This window comes from Mustela nivalis (genome assembly GCF_964662115.1).
Source record: "Mustela nivalis genome assembly, chromosome: 2".
NCBI lineage: Eukaryota > Metazoa > Chordata > Mammalia > Carnivora > Mustelidae > Mustela > Mustela nivalis.
Window position 1 is genome coordinate 148,345,154 of NC_139021.1, and position 12,907 is coordinate 148,358,060.

Consider the following 12,907-nt stretch of genomic DNA (forward strand, 5'->3'; position numbering starts at 1 on the left):
GACCCTGAGATCATGACCTGAGCCGAAGGCAGCGGCTTAACCACTGAGCCACCCAGGCACCCCTCAAATTCAATTTTTTAATTATATATAGGACTGTTTAGCTTATCTATTTCTTCTTGAGTGCACTTTTGGAGGTGTCTCTTTCAAGGAGTTTGTCCTTTTCAGCTAGGTCATGGAATTTATTTGCATACCATTTCCACACTATTCCTTCATTATCTTTTTAATGTCTTTAGAGCTTGTATTGAACCCCCTCTTTCATTCCTGATATGGGCAATTTGTCTCTTTTCCCCTAATTAATTTGGGTAGGGAATTATCAATTTTATTGACTTTCATATCAGACTTTTTATTTAATAGGTTTTTCTGATTTGTTTTTGATTTTATGAATTTTTTCCTCTCTGCTCTTTAATATTTCTTCTTCTGTTTACTTTGGGTTTAATTTCCTCCTTTTGCTAGTTCTAAAAAAATGAGACAGATAATGATTTGAGACATTTCTTCTTTTATAAAATGTGCAGGTAGTATTAGAAATGTTCCTTTAAATAAAGAAATGTGAGATATATATATATATATATATAGGAATACTATGCAGCCATCAAAAGAAATGAAATCCTGCCATTTGCAATGATGTAAATGGAACTAGAGGGTATTATGTGAACGACATAAGTCAATCAGAGAAGCACAGTTATCATATGATCTCCCTGATATGAGGAAGTTGAGAGGCAAAGTGGGGGTTAAGAAGTTAGGGAAGGAAAAAATGAAACAAGATGGGATGAGGGAGACAAACCATAAGAGACTCTTAATCTCACGAAACAAACTGAGGGTTGCTGGGGGGAGGGGTGTGGGGAGAGGGTGGTTGGATTATTGTCATTGGGGAGGTTATATGCTATGGTGAGTGCTGTGAAGTGTGTAAGTCTGACGATTCACAGACCTGTACCCCTGGGACTAATAATACATTATATGTTAATAAAAATAATAAAATATATATAATAAAAAATGTTCCTTTAAATATAGCTTGAATTTGCATTTCACAATTTTGATATAGTTTATTTCATATTCATTTAGTTAGAAATTCCCTTTTAAAAAAGTTTTTATTTAAATTCCAGTTAGTTTGCTTGCCCACAGGCTAGATGAGCTCAGAGCGTGGCCAGAGGCCAAGGAGACAGGAGGGACTGAGCACTTTTCTCCAAGGGTGCTCTGAGGAGTGGGGTCTGCGCTCTCTGCTCCTCAGGGCTGGAGATTGGGAAGCTGCCATTTCCATTCCCATCCTCCATCCTCCGAACTCTAGGAAAGTGTTCAGAAAACAAAAGCTCCCAAAAGGAACCCAAGCGAATTACTTAGCCTGGCCCCTGGTAAGGGCGGTGCAATTCTGCCTTGGGCAAAGACACTTGAGAATCATTACAACAGGACCCTCCCCAAGAAGATCAGCAAGAAATCCTGTCACGACCCAGTTCACTTACCAAGGAGAACAGCAGAATTCCAGAGGAGGAAAAAACAAAGCATGGAATTCATGGCTGTCTCCCCATGATTCTTGCAAAAGTTAATTATTATTTTTTTAATTTTATTTTTTCTTCTTCTAATTTTTAAAAAAGTTTTAACTTTTTTTTTTAAAGATTTTATTTATTTATTTGACAGACAGAGATCACAAATAGGCAGAGAGGCAGGCAGAGAGAGAGAGAGAGGAGGAAGGAGGCTCCCCACAGGCAGAGAGAGAGAGAGGAGGAAGGAGGCTCCCCGCCGAGCAGAGAACCTGATGCGGGGCCCGATCCCAGGACTCTGGGATCATGACCTGAGCCGAAGGCAGAGGCTTTAACCCACTGAGCCACCCAGGCGCCCCAAAAGTTTTAACGTTTTTAAACTAGTTTATCTTAACACCTTTCAAAAAAATCTTTTTTGAACCTTCATTATTATAGTCATTTTTAAAAAAATTTTATTTATTTATTTGACAGACAGAGATCCCAAGGAGGCAGAGAGGCAGATAGAGAGAAAGAGAGGGGAAAGCAGGCTCCCTGTTGAGCAGAGAGCCCGACGTGGGGCTCGATCCGAGGACCTTGGGATCATGACATGAGCTGAATGCAGAGGCTTTAACCCACTGAGCCACCCAGGCGCCCCATAGTCATATTTTATCCTTCATTGTATCTAACTTTATTTTTTGTATACACATAGGGTTTTTTCTTCTAAAAAAATTCGGGATACAACTTCTTCTAATAGATCAAAATATACCCTAAATCTAGCACAGGGCTTTGTTCTAGTCTCTAGCCTGAGCAAATTCTCTCCACTTTCTTTTTCTTTATTCTCCCAACCCACTTATCTTATCAATTACTTTTTTAGAAGTTAAAAAAAAATTCATCTTTATAGTCATATTCCACCCTTCATTGTGTTTACACTTATATATGTTTTTTATTCTTTAAAGTTTTGGGAGGTCTTCTAAGAGATCAAAATACTCCCCAAATTAAGTGGGTGACCCTGTTCTATTCACCAGTCTAATATATATATTTTCTTAAAAATTTTTTTTCCCTGAACTTCTTTTTACCCCCTTTCTTCCCCCCATGATTTGGGGTCTCTTCTGATTTGGTTAAAGCACATTTTACTGGGGTCTTTGCCACCCTTTTAGTATTTTATTTGCTCCTTCTTATATTATCTGGATAAAATGACAAGACAGAAAAACTTACACAAAAAAAAGAACAAGAGGGGGGAGGAGCCAAGATGGCAGAGAAGTAGCAAGCTGAGACTGCTTCAGCTAGCCGGAGATCAGCTAGATAGCTTATCTAAAGATTGCAAACACCTGAAAATCCATCGGCAGATCGAAGAGAAGAAGAACAGCAATTCTGGAAACAGAAAAACAACCGCTTTCTGAAAGGTGTTTTCTTTTTTTAAAAAAAATTTTTTTTTCTTTTCTTTTTTTTTCTTTCTTTCTTTTTGAACCTCTTTTTATCCCCTTTCTCCCCACTCACGATTTTGGATCTCTTCTAATTTAGTTAAAGCATATTTTTCTGGGGTTGTTGCCACCCTTTTAGTATTTTACTTGCCACTTCATTTACTCTTATCTGGCCAAAATGACAAGACGTAAAAATTCAATGCAAAAAAAAGAACAAGAGGCAGTACCGAAGGCTAGGGACCTAATCAATACAGACATCGGTAATATGTCAGATCTAGAGTTCAGAATGACAATTCTCAAGGTTCTAGCCGGGCTCGAAAAAGGCATGGAAGATATTAGAGAAACCCTCTCGAGAGATATAAAAGCCCTTTCTGGAGAAATAAAAGAACTAAAATCTAACCAAGTTGAAATCAAAAAAGCTATTAATGAGGTGCAATCAAAAATGGAGGCTCTAACTGCTAGGATAAATGAGGCAGAAGAAAGAATTAGTGATATAGAAGACCAAATGACAGAGAATAAAGAAGCTGAGCAAAAGAGGGACAAACAGCTACTGGACCATGAGGGGAGAATTCGAGAATTAAGTGACACCATAAGACGAAACAACATTAGAATAATTGGGATTCCAGAAGAAGAAGAAAGAGAGAGGGGAGCAGAAGGTATACTGGAGAGAATTATTGGGGAGAATTTCCCCAATATGGCAAAGGGAACGAGCATCAAAATTCAGGAGGTTCAGAGAACGCCCCTCAAAATCAATAAGAATAGGCCCACACCCCGTCACCTAATAGTAAAATTTACAAGTCTCAGTGACAAAGAGAAAATCCTGAAAGCAGCCCGGGAAAAGAAGTCTGTAACATACAATGGTAAAAATATTAGATTGGCAGCTGACTTATCCACAGAGACCTGGCAGGCCAGAAAGAGCTGGCATGATATTTTTAGAGCACTAAATGAGAAAAACATGCAGCCCAGAATACTATATCCAGCTAGGCTATCATTGAAAATAGAAGGAGAGATTAAAAGCTTCCAGGACAAACAACAACTGAAAGAATTTGCAAATACCAAACCAGCTCTACAGGAAATATTGAAAGGGGTCCTCTAAGCAAAGAGAGATCCTACAAGTGGTAGATCAGAAAGGAACAGAGACCATATACAATAACAGTCACCTTACAGGCAATACAATGGCACTAAATTCATATCTCTCAATAGTTACCCTGAATGTGAATGGGCTAAATGCCCCTGTCAAAAGACACAGGGTATCAGAATGGATAAAAAAACAAAACCCATCTATATGTTGCCTCCAAGAAACTCATTTTAAGCCCGAAGACACCTCCAGATTTAAAGTGAGGGGGTGGAAAAGAATTTACCATGCTAATGGACATCAGAAGAAAGCAGGAGTGGCAATCCTTATATCAGATCAATTAGATTTTAAGCCAAAGACTATAATAAGAGATGAGGAAGGACACTATATCATACTCAAAGGGTCTGTCCAACAAGAAGATTTAACAATTTTAAATATCTATGCCCCCAACGTGGGAGCAGCCAACTATATAAACCAATTAATAACAAAATCAAAGAAACACATCAACAACAATACAATAATAGTAGGGGACTTTAACACTCCCCTCACTGAAATGGACAGGTCATCCAAGCAAAAGATCAGCAAGGAAATAAAGTCCTTAAACGACACACTGGACCAGATGGACATCACAGATATATTCAGAATATTTCATCCCAAAGCAACAGAATACACATTCTTCTCTAGTGCACATGGAACATTCTCCAGAATAGATCACATCCTCGGTCCTAAATCAGGACTCAACCGGTATCAAAAGATTGGGATCATTCCCTGCATATTTTCAGACCACAATGCTCTAAAGCTAGAACTCAACCACCAAAGAAAGTTTGGAAAGAACCCAAATACATGGAGACTAAACAGTATCCTTCTAAAGAATGAATGGGTCAACCGGGAAATTAAAGAAGAATTGAAAAAAATCATGGAAACAAATGATAATGAAAATACAACAGTTCAAAATCTGTGGGACACAATAAAGGCAGTCCTGAGAGGAAAATATATAGCGGTACAAGCCTTTCTCAAGAAACAAGAAAGGTCTCAGGTACACAACCTAACCCTACACCTAAAGGAGCTGGAGAAAGAACAAGAAAGAAACCCTAAGCCCAGCAGGAGAAGAGAAATCATAAAGATCAGAGCAGAAATCAATGAAATAGAAACCAAAAAAACAATAGAAAAAATCAACGAAAGTAGGAGCTGGTTCTTTGAAAGAATTAATAAAATTGATAAACCCCTGGCCCGACTTATCAAAAAGAAAAGAGAAAGGACCCAAATAAATAAAATCATGAATGAAAGAGGAGAGATCACAACTAACACCAAAGAAATACAAACTATTATAAGAACATACTATGAACAACTCTACGGCAATAAATTTGACAATCTGGAAGAAATGGATGCATTCCTAGAAACATATAAACTACCACAACTGAGCCAGGAAGAAATAGAAAGCCTGAACAGACCCATAACCAGTAAGGAGATTGAAACAGTCATTAAAAATCTCCAAACAAACAAAAGCCCAGGGCCAGATGGCTTCCCAGGAGAATTCTACCAAACATTTAAAGAAGAACTAATTCCTATTCTCCTGAAACTGTTCCAAAAAATAGAAATGGAAGGAAAACTTCCAAACTCATTTTATGAGGCCAGCATCACCTTGATCCCAAAACCAGACAAGGATCCCACCAAAAAAGAGAGCTATAGACCGATATCCTTGATGAACACAGATGCGAAAATACTCAACAAAATACTAGCCAATAGGATTCAACAGTACATTAAAAAGATTATTCACCACGACCAAGTGGGATTTATTCCAGGGCTGCAAGGTTGGTTCAACATCCGCAAATCAGTCAATGTGATACAACACATCAATAAAAGTAAGAACAAGAACCATATGATACTCTCAATAGATGCTGAAAAAGCATTTGACAAAGTACAGCATCCCTTCCTGATCAAAACTCTTCAAAGTGTAGGGATAGAGGGCACATACCTCAATATCATCAAAGCCATCTATGAAAAACCCACCGCAAATATCATTCTCAATGGAGAAAAACTGAAAGCTTTTCCACTAAGGTCAGGAACACGGCAGGGATGTCCATTATCACCACTGCTATTCAACATAGTACTAGAGGTCCTAACCTCAGCAATCAGACAACAAAAGGAAATTAAAGGCATCCAAATCGGCAAAGAAGAAGTCAAATTATCACTCTTCGCAGATGATATGATACTATATGTGGAAAACCCAAAAGACTCCACTCCAAAACTGCTAGAACTTATACAGAAATTCAGTAAAGTGTCAGAATATAAAATCAATGCACAGAAATCAGTTGCATTTCTCTACACCAACAGCAAGACAGAAGAAAGGGAAATTAAGGAGTCAATCCCATTTACAATTGCACCCAAAACCATAAGATACCTAGGAATAAACCTAACCAAAGAGACACAGAATCTATACTTAGAAAACTATAAAGTACTCATGAAAGAAATTGAGGAAGACACAAATAAATGGAAAAATGTTCCATGCTCCTGGATTGGAAGAATAAATATTGTGAAAATGTCTATGCTACCTAAAGCAATCTACACATTTAATGCAATTCCTATCAAAGTACCATCCATCTTTTTCAAAGAAATGGAACAAATAATGCTAAAATTTATATGGAACCAGAAAAGACCTCGAATAGCCAAAGGGATATTGAAAAAGAAAGCCAACGTTGGTGGCATCACAATTCCGGACTTCAAGCTCTATTACAAAGCTGTCATCATCAAGACAGCATGGTACTGGCACAAAAACAGACACATAGATCAATGGAACAGAATAGAGAGCCCAGAAATAGACCCTCAAATCTATGGTCAACTCATCTTCGACAAAGCAGGAAAGAATGTCCAATGGAAAAAAGACAGCCTCTTCAATAAATGGTGCTGGGAAAATTGGACAGCCACATGCAGAAAAATGAAATTGGACCATTTCCTTACACCACACACAAAAATAGACTCAAAATGGATGAAGGACCTCAATGTGCGAAAGGAATCCATCAAAATCCTTGAGGAGAACACAGGCAGCAACCTCTTCGACCTCTGCCGCAGCAACATCTTCCTAGGAACAACGCAAAAGGCAAGGGAAGCAAGGGAAAAAATGAACTATTGGGATTTCATCAAGATCAAAAGCTTTTGCACAGCAAAGGAAACAGTTAACAAAATCAAAAGACAACTGACAGAATGGGAGAAGATATTTGCAAACGACATATCAGATAAAGGACTAGTGTCCAGAATCTATAAAGAACTTAGCAAACTCAACACCCAAAGAACAAATAACCCAATCAAGAAATGGGCAGAGGACATGAACAGACATTTCTGCAAAGAAGACATCCAGATGGCCAACAGACACATGAAAAAGTGCTCCATATCACTCGGCATCAGGGAAATACAAATCAAAACCACAATGAGATATCACCTCACACCAGTCAGAATGGCTAAAATCAACAAGTCAGGAAATGACAGATGCTGGCGAGGATGTGGAGAAAGGGGAACCCTCCTACACTGTTGGTGGGAATGCAAGCTGGTGCAGCCATTCTGGAAAACTGCATGGAGGTTCCTCAGAATGTTGAAAATAGAACTGCCCTATGACCCAGCAATTGCACTATTGGGTATTTACCCTAAAGATACAAACGTCGTGATCCAAAGGGGCACATGCACCCGAATGTTTATAGCAGCAATGTCCACAATAGCCAAACTATGGAAAGAACCTAGATGTCCATCCACAGATGAATGGATCAAGAAGATGTGGTATATATACACAATGGAATACTATGCAGCCATCAAAAGAAATGAAGTCTTGCCATTTGCGACAACATGGATGGAACTAGAGCGTATCATGCTTAGCGAAATAAGTCAAGCAGAGAAAGACAACTATCATATGATCTCCCTGATATGAGGAAGTGGTGATGCAACATGGAGGCTTAAGTGGGTAGGAGAAGAATAAATGAAACAAGATGGGATTGGGAGGGAGACAAACCATAAGTGACTCTTAATCTCACAAAACAAACTGAGGGTTGCTGGGGGGAGGGGGTTTGGGAGAAGGGGGTGGGATTATGGACATTGGGGAGGGTATGTGCTTTGGTGAGTGCTGTGAAGTGTGTAAACCTGGTGATTCACAGACCTGTACCCCTGGAGATAAAAATATATGTTTATAAAAAATAAAAAGTTAGATTCAAAAAAAAAAAAAAAAAAAAGAACAAGAGGCAGTACCGAAGGCCAGGGGCTTAATCAATATGAACACTGGCAATATATCAGATCTATAGTTCAGAATGACGATTCTCAAGGTGCTAGCCAGGCTCAAAAAAGGCATGGAAGATATTAGAGAAACGCTGTCTGGAGAAATAAAAGCTCTTTCTGGAGAAATAAAAGAACTAAAATCTAACCAAGTTTGAAATTAAAAAAGCTATTAATGAGGTGCAATAAAAAAATGGAGGCTCTTACTGCCAGGATAAATGAGGCAGAAGAGAGAATTAGTGATATAGAAGACCAAATGACAGAGAATAAAGAAGCTGAACAAAAGAGAGATGAACAACTACTGGACCATAAGGGGAGAATTCGAGAGATAAGTGTTACCATAAGATGAAACAGCATTAGAATAATTGGGATTCCAGAAGAAGAAAGAGAGAGGGGAGCAGAAGGTATATCGGAGAGAATTATTGTAGAGAATTTCCCTAATATGACAAAGGGAACAAGCATCTAAATTCCAGTCAGTTAACTTACAATGTAGTATTAGTTTCAGGGTACAGTTTAGTGATTCGACACTTCCATACAACACGGTGCTCATTAGTACAAGGGTACTCCTTAATCCTCATCACCTATTTCCCCCAACCACCCACCCGTTTCTCCTCTGGCAGCCATCAGTTTTTTCTCTATAGTAAGAGTCTGTTTCTTCTAATTTTTTCTTTGTTCATTGTGTTATTATTTAAAATTTTATTATTTCACTTCCAAATATTTGAGTATATTTCAGACATCTTTTAACTGATTTCTAATTTAATTTCATTGTGTTCCAATAACCTACTTGTATATTTGATTTGAAGACATTTTTGAGACTTGTTTTGAAGACTAGACTCTGAACTGTCTTGGTAAACACGTGCACTTTAAAACAAGGTGTATTTTGCTATTTTTGCTTGGAGTGAAAATTTCAGTTAGATCAACTTTGGTCACAGTAATGTTTACCTTTATTTTCTCTACACTTTTTATCAATTGCTCAGAGAAGGTTGTTGAAATCGTTGACCGTCATTTGAATTTCTGTATTTATCCTTGCAGTTCTATCAGTTTTGCTTCATGTATTTTGAAGCTCTTTTATTATGTACCTAAATGTTTAGAATTGTTATGTCCTTTTGATTAAATGAGCGCTTTAACACTATGAAATAACTGCTTTATCCCTGATAATATTTTCTGCCCTGAAATCTACTTTGCTATTAATAAAGCTAATCTAGATTTCTTTTGATCAGTTTTAGCATGATATGACTTTTTCTACACTTTTACCTTTTTTTTTTTTTTTTTTTAGATTTTATTTATTCATTTGACAGAGATCACAAGTAGGCAGAGAAGCAGGCAGAGAGGGAGGAGGAAGCAGGCTCACCACTGAGCAGAGAGCCCAATGCCCGGCTAAGAGATGATAATCATCATCCTTATTTTCAGTGAGTTGTAATCTTTCTGCCGGTGGAAGGTATAGCCTTGATCTGATAGATCCTGACTCACCAGGCCAGTGGTTGAGGAAAGCTGGGCTAGCTGTGGCAATTTATTCAAATTAGACAAGAATGATGTTTGTTGTCTTGATCTACTTATGCTTTCACAAATGACTTCTCTAGCATGTGATGCTGTTTGATAGGACTTTACTCCTAGTAGAATTTCTTTCAAAATTGGAGTCAATCTTGTTACTAAGTCTATGTGATATTCTTTATCCCCTGTTGTCTTTTCAGAAAACTTCACAGCATTTTCACCAGGAGTATATTCCATTCCATTCTCAAGAAACCATTTTTTTTGTTCATCCATAAGAAGCAATTCCTCACCTGTTCAAATTTTCGTAGTCTTTTTTTTTTTAAATTCCAGTTAGTTAATATACAGTGTTATATTAGTTTTAGGTGTATGATATAGTGATCCTATAATTCCATACATCACCCAGTGCTCATCATGACAAGTGCACTCCTTAATCTCCATCACCTATTTCACTTATTCCCCTTACTCTCCCCTCCCCTCTGGTAACCATCAGTTTGTTCTCTATAAGTGTTTTTATTACCTGTTTTATGGTTGTTTTTGAATATTTTCTCTGATCCTATTTTTTTTTCTCTTTCATGGTTTGCTGGTTTTGTTTGATGATACATTTGGATTTTTTTCTTTTTATTCATTGCATGTTTATTAGTGGTTTTGATTTGTGGTTACCATTAGGTTTGTATATAACTTCTATATATAGCTGTCTATATTAAGTGGATGGTCATTTAAGTTTGAATCCATTCTTTGCTTCTCTCCTTCCCATGTTTTATATATATGGTGTCATACTTCACATCCTTTTCTTTTGTGAGTTCCTTAATGGGTATTTTACAAAAATACTCATTTTTTTTGGATTTTATGTTGCCTACCTTCATGTTGTCACTTTTGATCTTTCCTTTCCACTAAAAAAAACTCCCTTCAGTATTTTTTGTAGGGCTGGTTTAGTGGTCATGAATTCCTTTAGTTTTCCTTTGTTTGGGAAGGGCTTTATCTCTTCTTCTATACTGAATGATAACCTTGCTGGATAGAGTACTTTTGGCTGCAGATTTTTCCCATTCAGCACTTTGAATATATGATGCCACTCTCTTCTGTCTTGGAAAAATTTCTGCTGAAAAATCCCCTGATAGCCTTATGATGTTTCCCTTGTATGTAACTGTCTTCTTTTGTATTGCTGCTTTAAAATCTTTTTCTTTATCACTATATTTTGCCATTTTAATTATAATATATCTTGGTATGGGCCTGTTTTGTTGATTTTTGGGGGAGGGTTCACTGTGCCTCCTGGAAATGGATATTTGTTTCATTACCCAGATTACAGAAGTTTTTAGCTATTACCTCTTCAAATAAATTCACTGCCCCCTATTCACTCTCTTCTTTTTCTGGGACTCCTATAATTTGAGGGTTATTATGTTTGATGCAGTCACTGAGTTCAAGTCTCCTCTTGCTTTGCATAATTCTTCTTTCTCTCTTTTGTTCAGTTTGATTACTTTCTATTACTCCATCTTCTGTGTCATTAATTTGTTCTTCTGCTTCTTCCAGACTGCTGTTCATTCCATCCAGCATGTTTCTCATTTCATTTACTGAGCCTTTTATCTCTGCTATGCTATTTCTTATCTCTGTTAAAGTTCTCACTGATGTCTTCCACTTTTTCTTGTATTCCAGTGAGTTTCTTTGTGATCATTACTTTAAATTCTCTATCAGCCCTGTTACTTAGCTTTGTCATAGCTTTGTCCTGTTTTTTTTTTTTTTTTTTTTTTTTTTCATTTGGGACACAGTCCTCTCTCTTCTTATCTTGTCTAAGTCTCTGTGCCTGCTTCTCTGTGTTAGGAAGGTTAACTACTTTTCTGTTCTTGAGGGTAATGGACTTATGAAGAGGTCCAGTAGTGCTCTGTAGTGTAGTGTCCCTAGGGCCTAGCATTTCCAGGAGTGTCTGCAGTGTGTGCTGTATATGCTCTGCTGTTGTCTTCTGGCTGCTTTGTCCTTTAGACCAGTCATCTGCAGAGGCTCTCTTTGCTTTTTGTGGACAGTGTTGGTCCCTGACCTGAATGTTTCAACAGATGTGCTCTCATTTGCTTGTGAAATGAGACCTGTTGCCACTGCCATCAGAACCAAGGCCCTGTAAAGCTCATTGGTTTGGAGATGTATTGTGGGCAGGTCTTCAGGGGGAGGGGACCGACTATGCTGGGACTGAGGCAAGTGTGACAAGGAAGGCAGTTCCATGGAAGCATAGGAGGGCACAGCTTGGTGTAAGCAAGTTAGATAGCAAGTGTTGGTGCTGTGCTGGTTCCCACAGGTGGCTCTGTGTATCTTGAGGGGTAGGGGAAGGAAATGGCACCTGCCAGTTCTTGTGTTCCTGTATTGGTCTCTCCATGAATGTTGCCTCTCTGAGACACATTCTTAGATGAGCAAATAGTCTCCCCACTGTGGGCCCCAAGTGTTCTTCAGATCACTGTCTTCATGCTGTATGTCCATGGGTTTGCCTTGCCTTCTGTCCAAGAGCAGCCCTACTGCTTCTGGGCTCTCCTCAGATGAACCAAGCCTGCTGACTTAAAACTCCAGGCTTTAAGTCCTGCTGGTTACAAGAACTCATGAAATTCAGCTCCTTTCAATTTCCAAGCCAATTGTATTGGGATTTGTTTCCCCCATGCACACTCCTGTGTGCTAGGCTTGCTCTCACCCTTCTCTGCAATTGTGGCTTCCTCTCTACCACAGCAGCCATACTCCATTTCTCTCTCAATCTGTCTCTCCAGACTTCTTGATTTCTTCACTGTGGCCTCTTCTTTAACTTTAGCTGTTTAATTTATCCTGCCAGTGTTCAGGTTGATTTCTGGAGTATTTAGGATGATTTGATAGTTATTGATTGTATTTGTGGGATGAGATGAGCCTAGGCTTTTCCTACTCCACTGCCATCTTCCCCTCCAAGTCCAGTCTATTTCTTCTTGAGTAAGTTTTGATAGTTGTGTCTTTCTAGAAACTTGTCTACTTCATATGGATTATCCAGTTTTTGGTATATGGTTGTTTATAGTATTCTTTCATAATTCTTTTTTTTTTTTTTTTGAGTAAGGTCAGTAGTAATGTCCCTTCTTTCATTTTAGGTTCTATAATTTGACTCCTTTCATTTGATGAAACTAGATAAAGATTTATCAACTTTGCTGACTTTTTCAAATAATTGGCTTTTGGATTCATTGATTTACCTGTTGTTTTTAGTCTTGATTTCATTAATTTTTGCT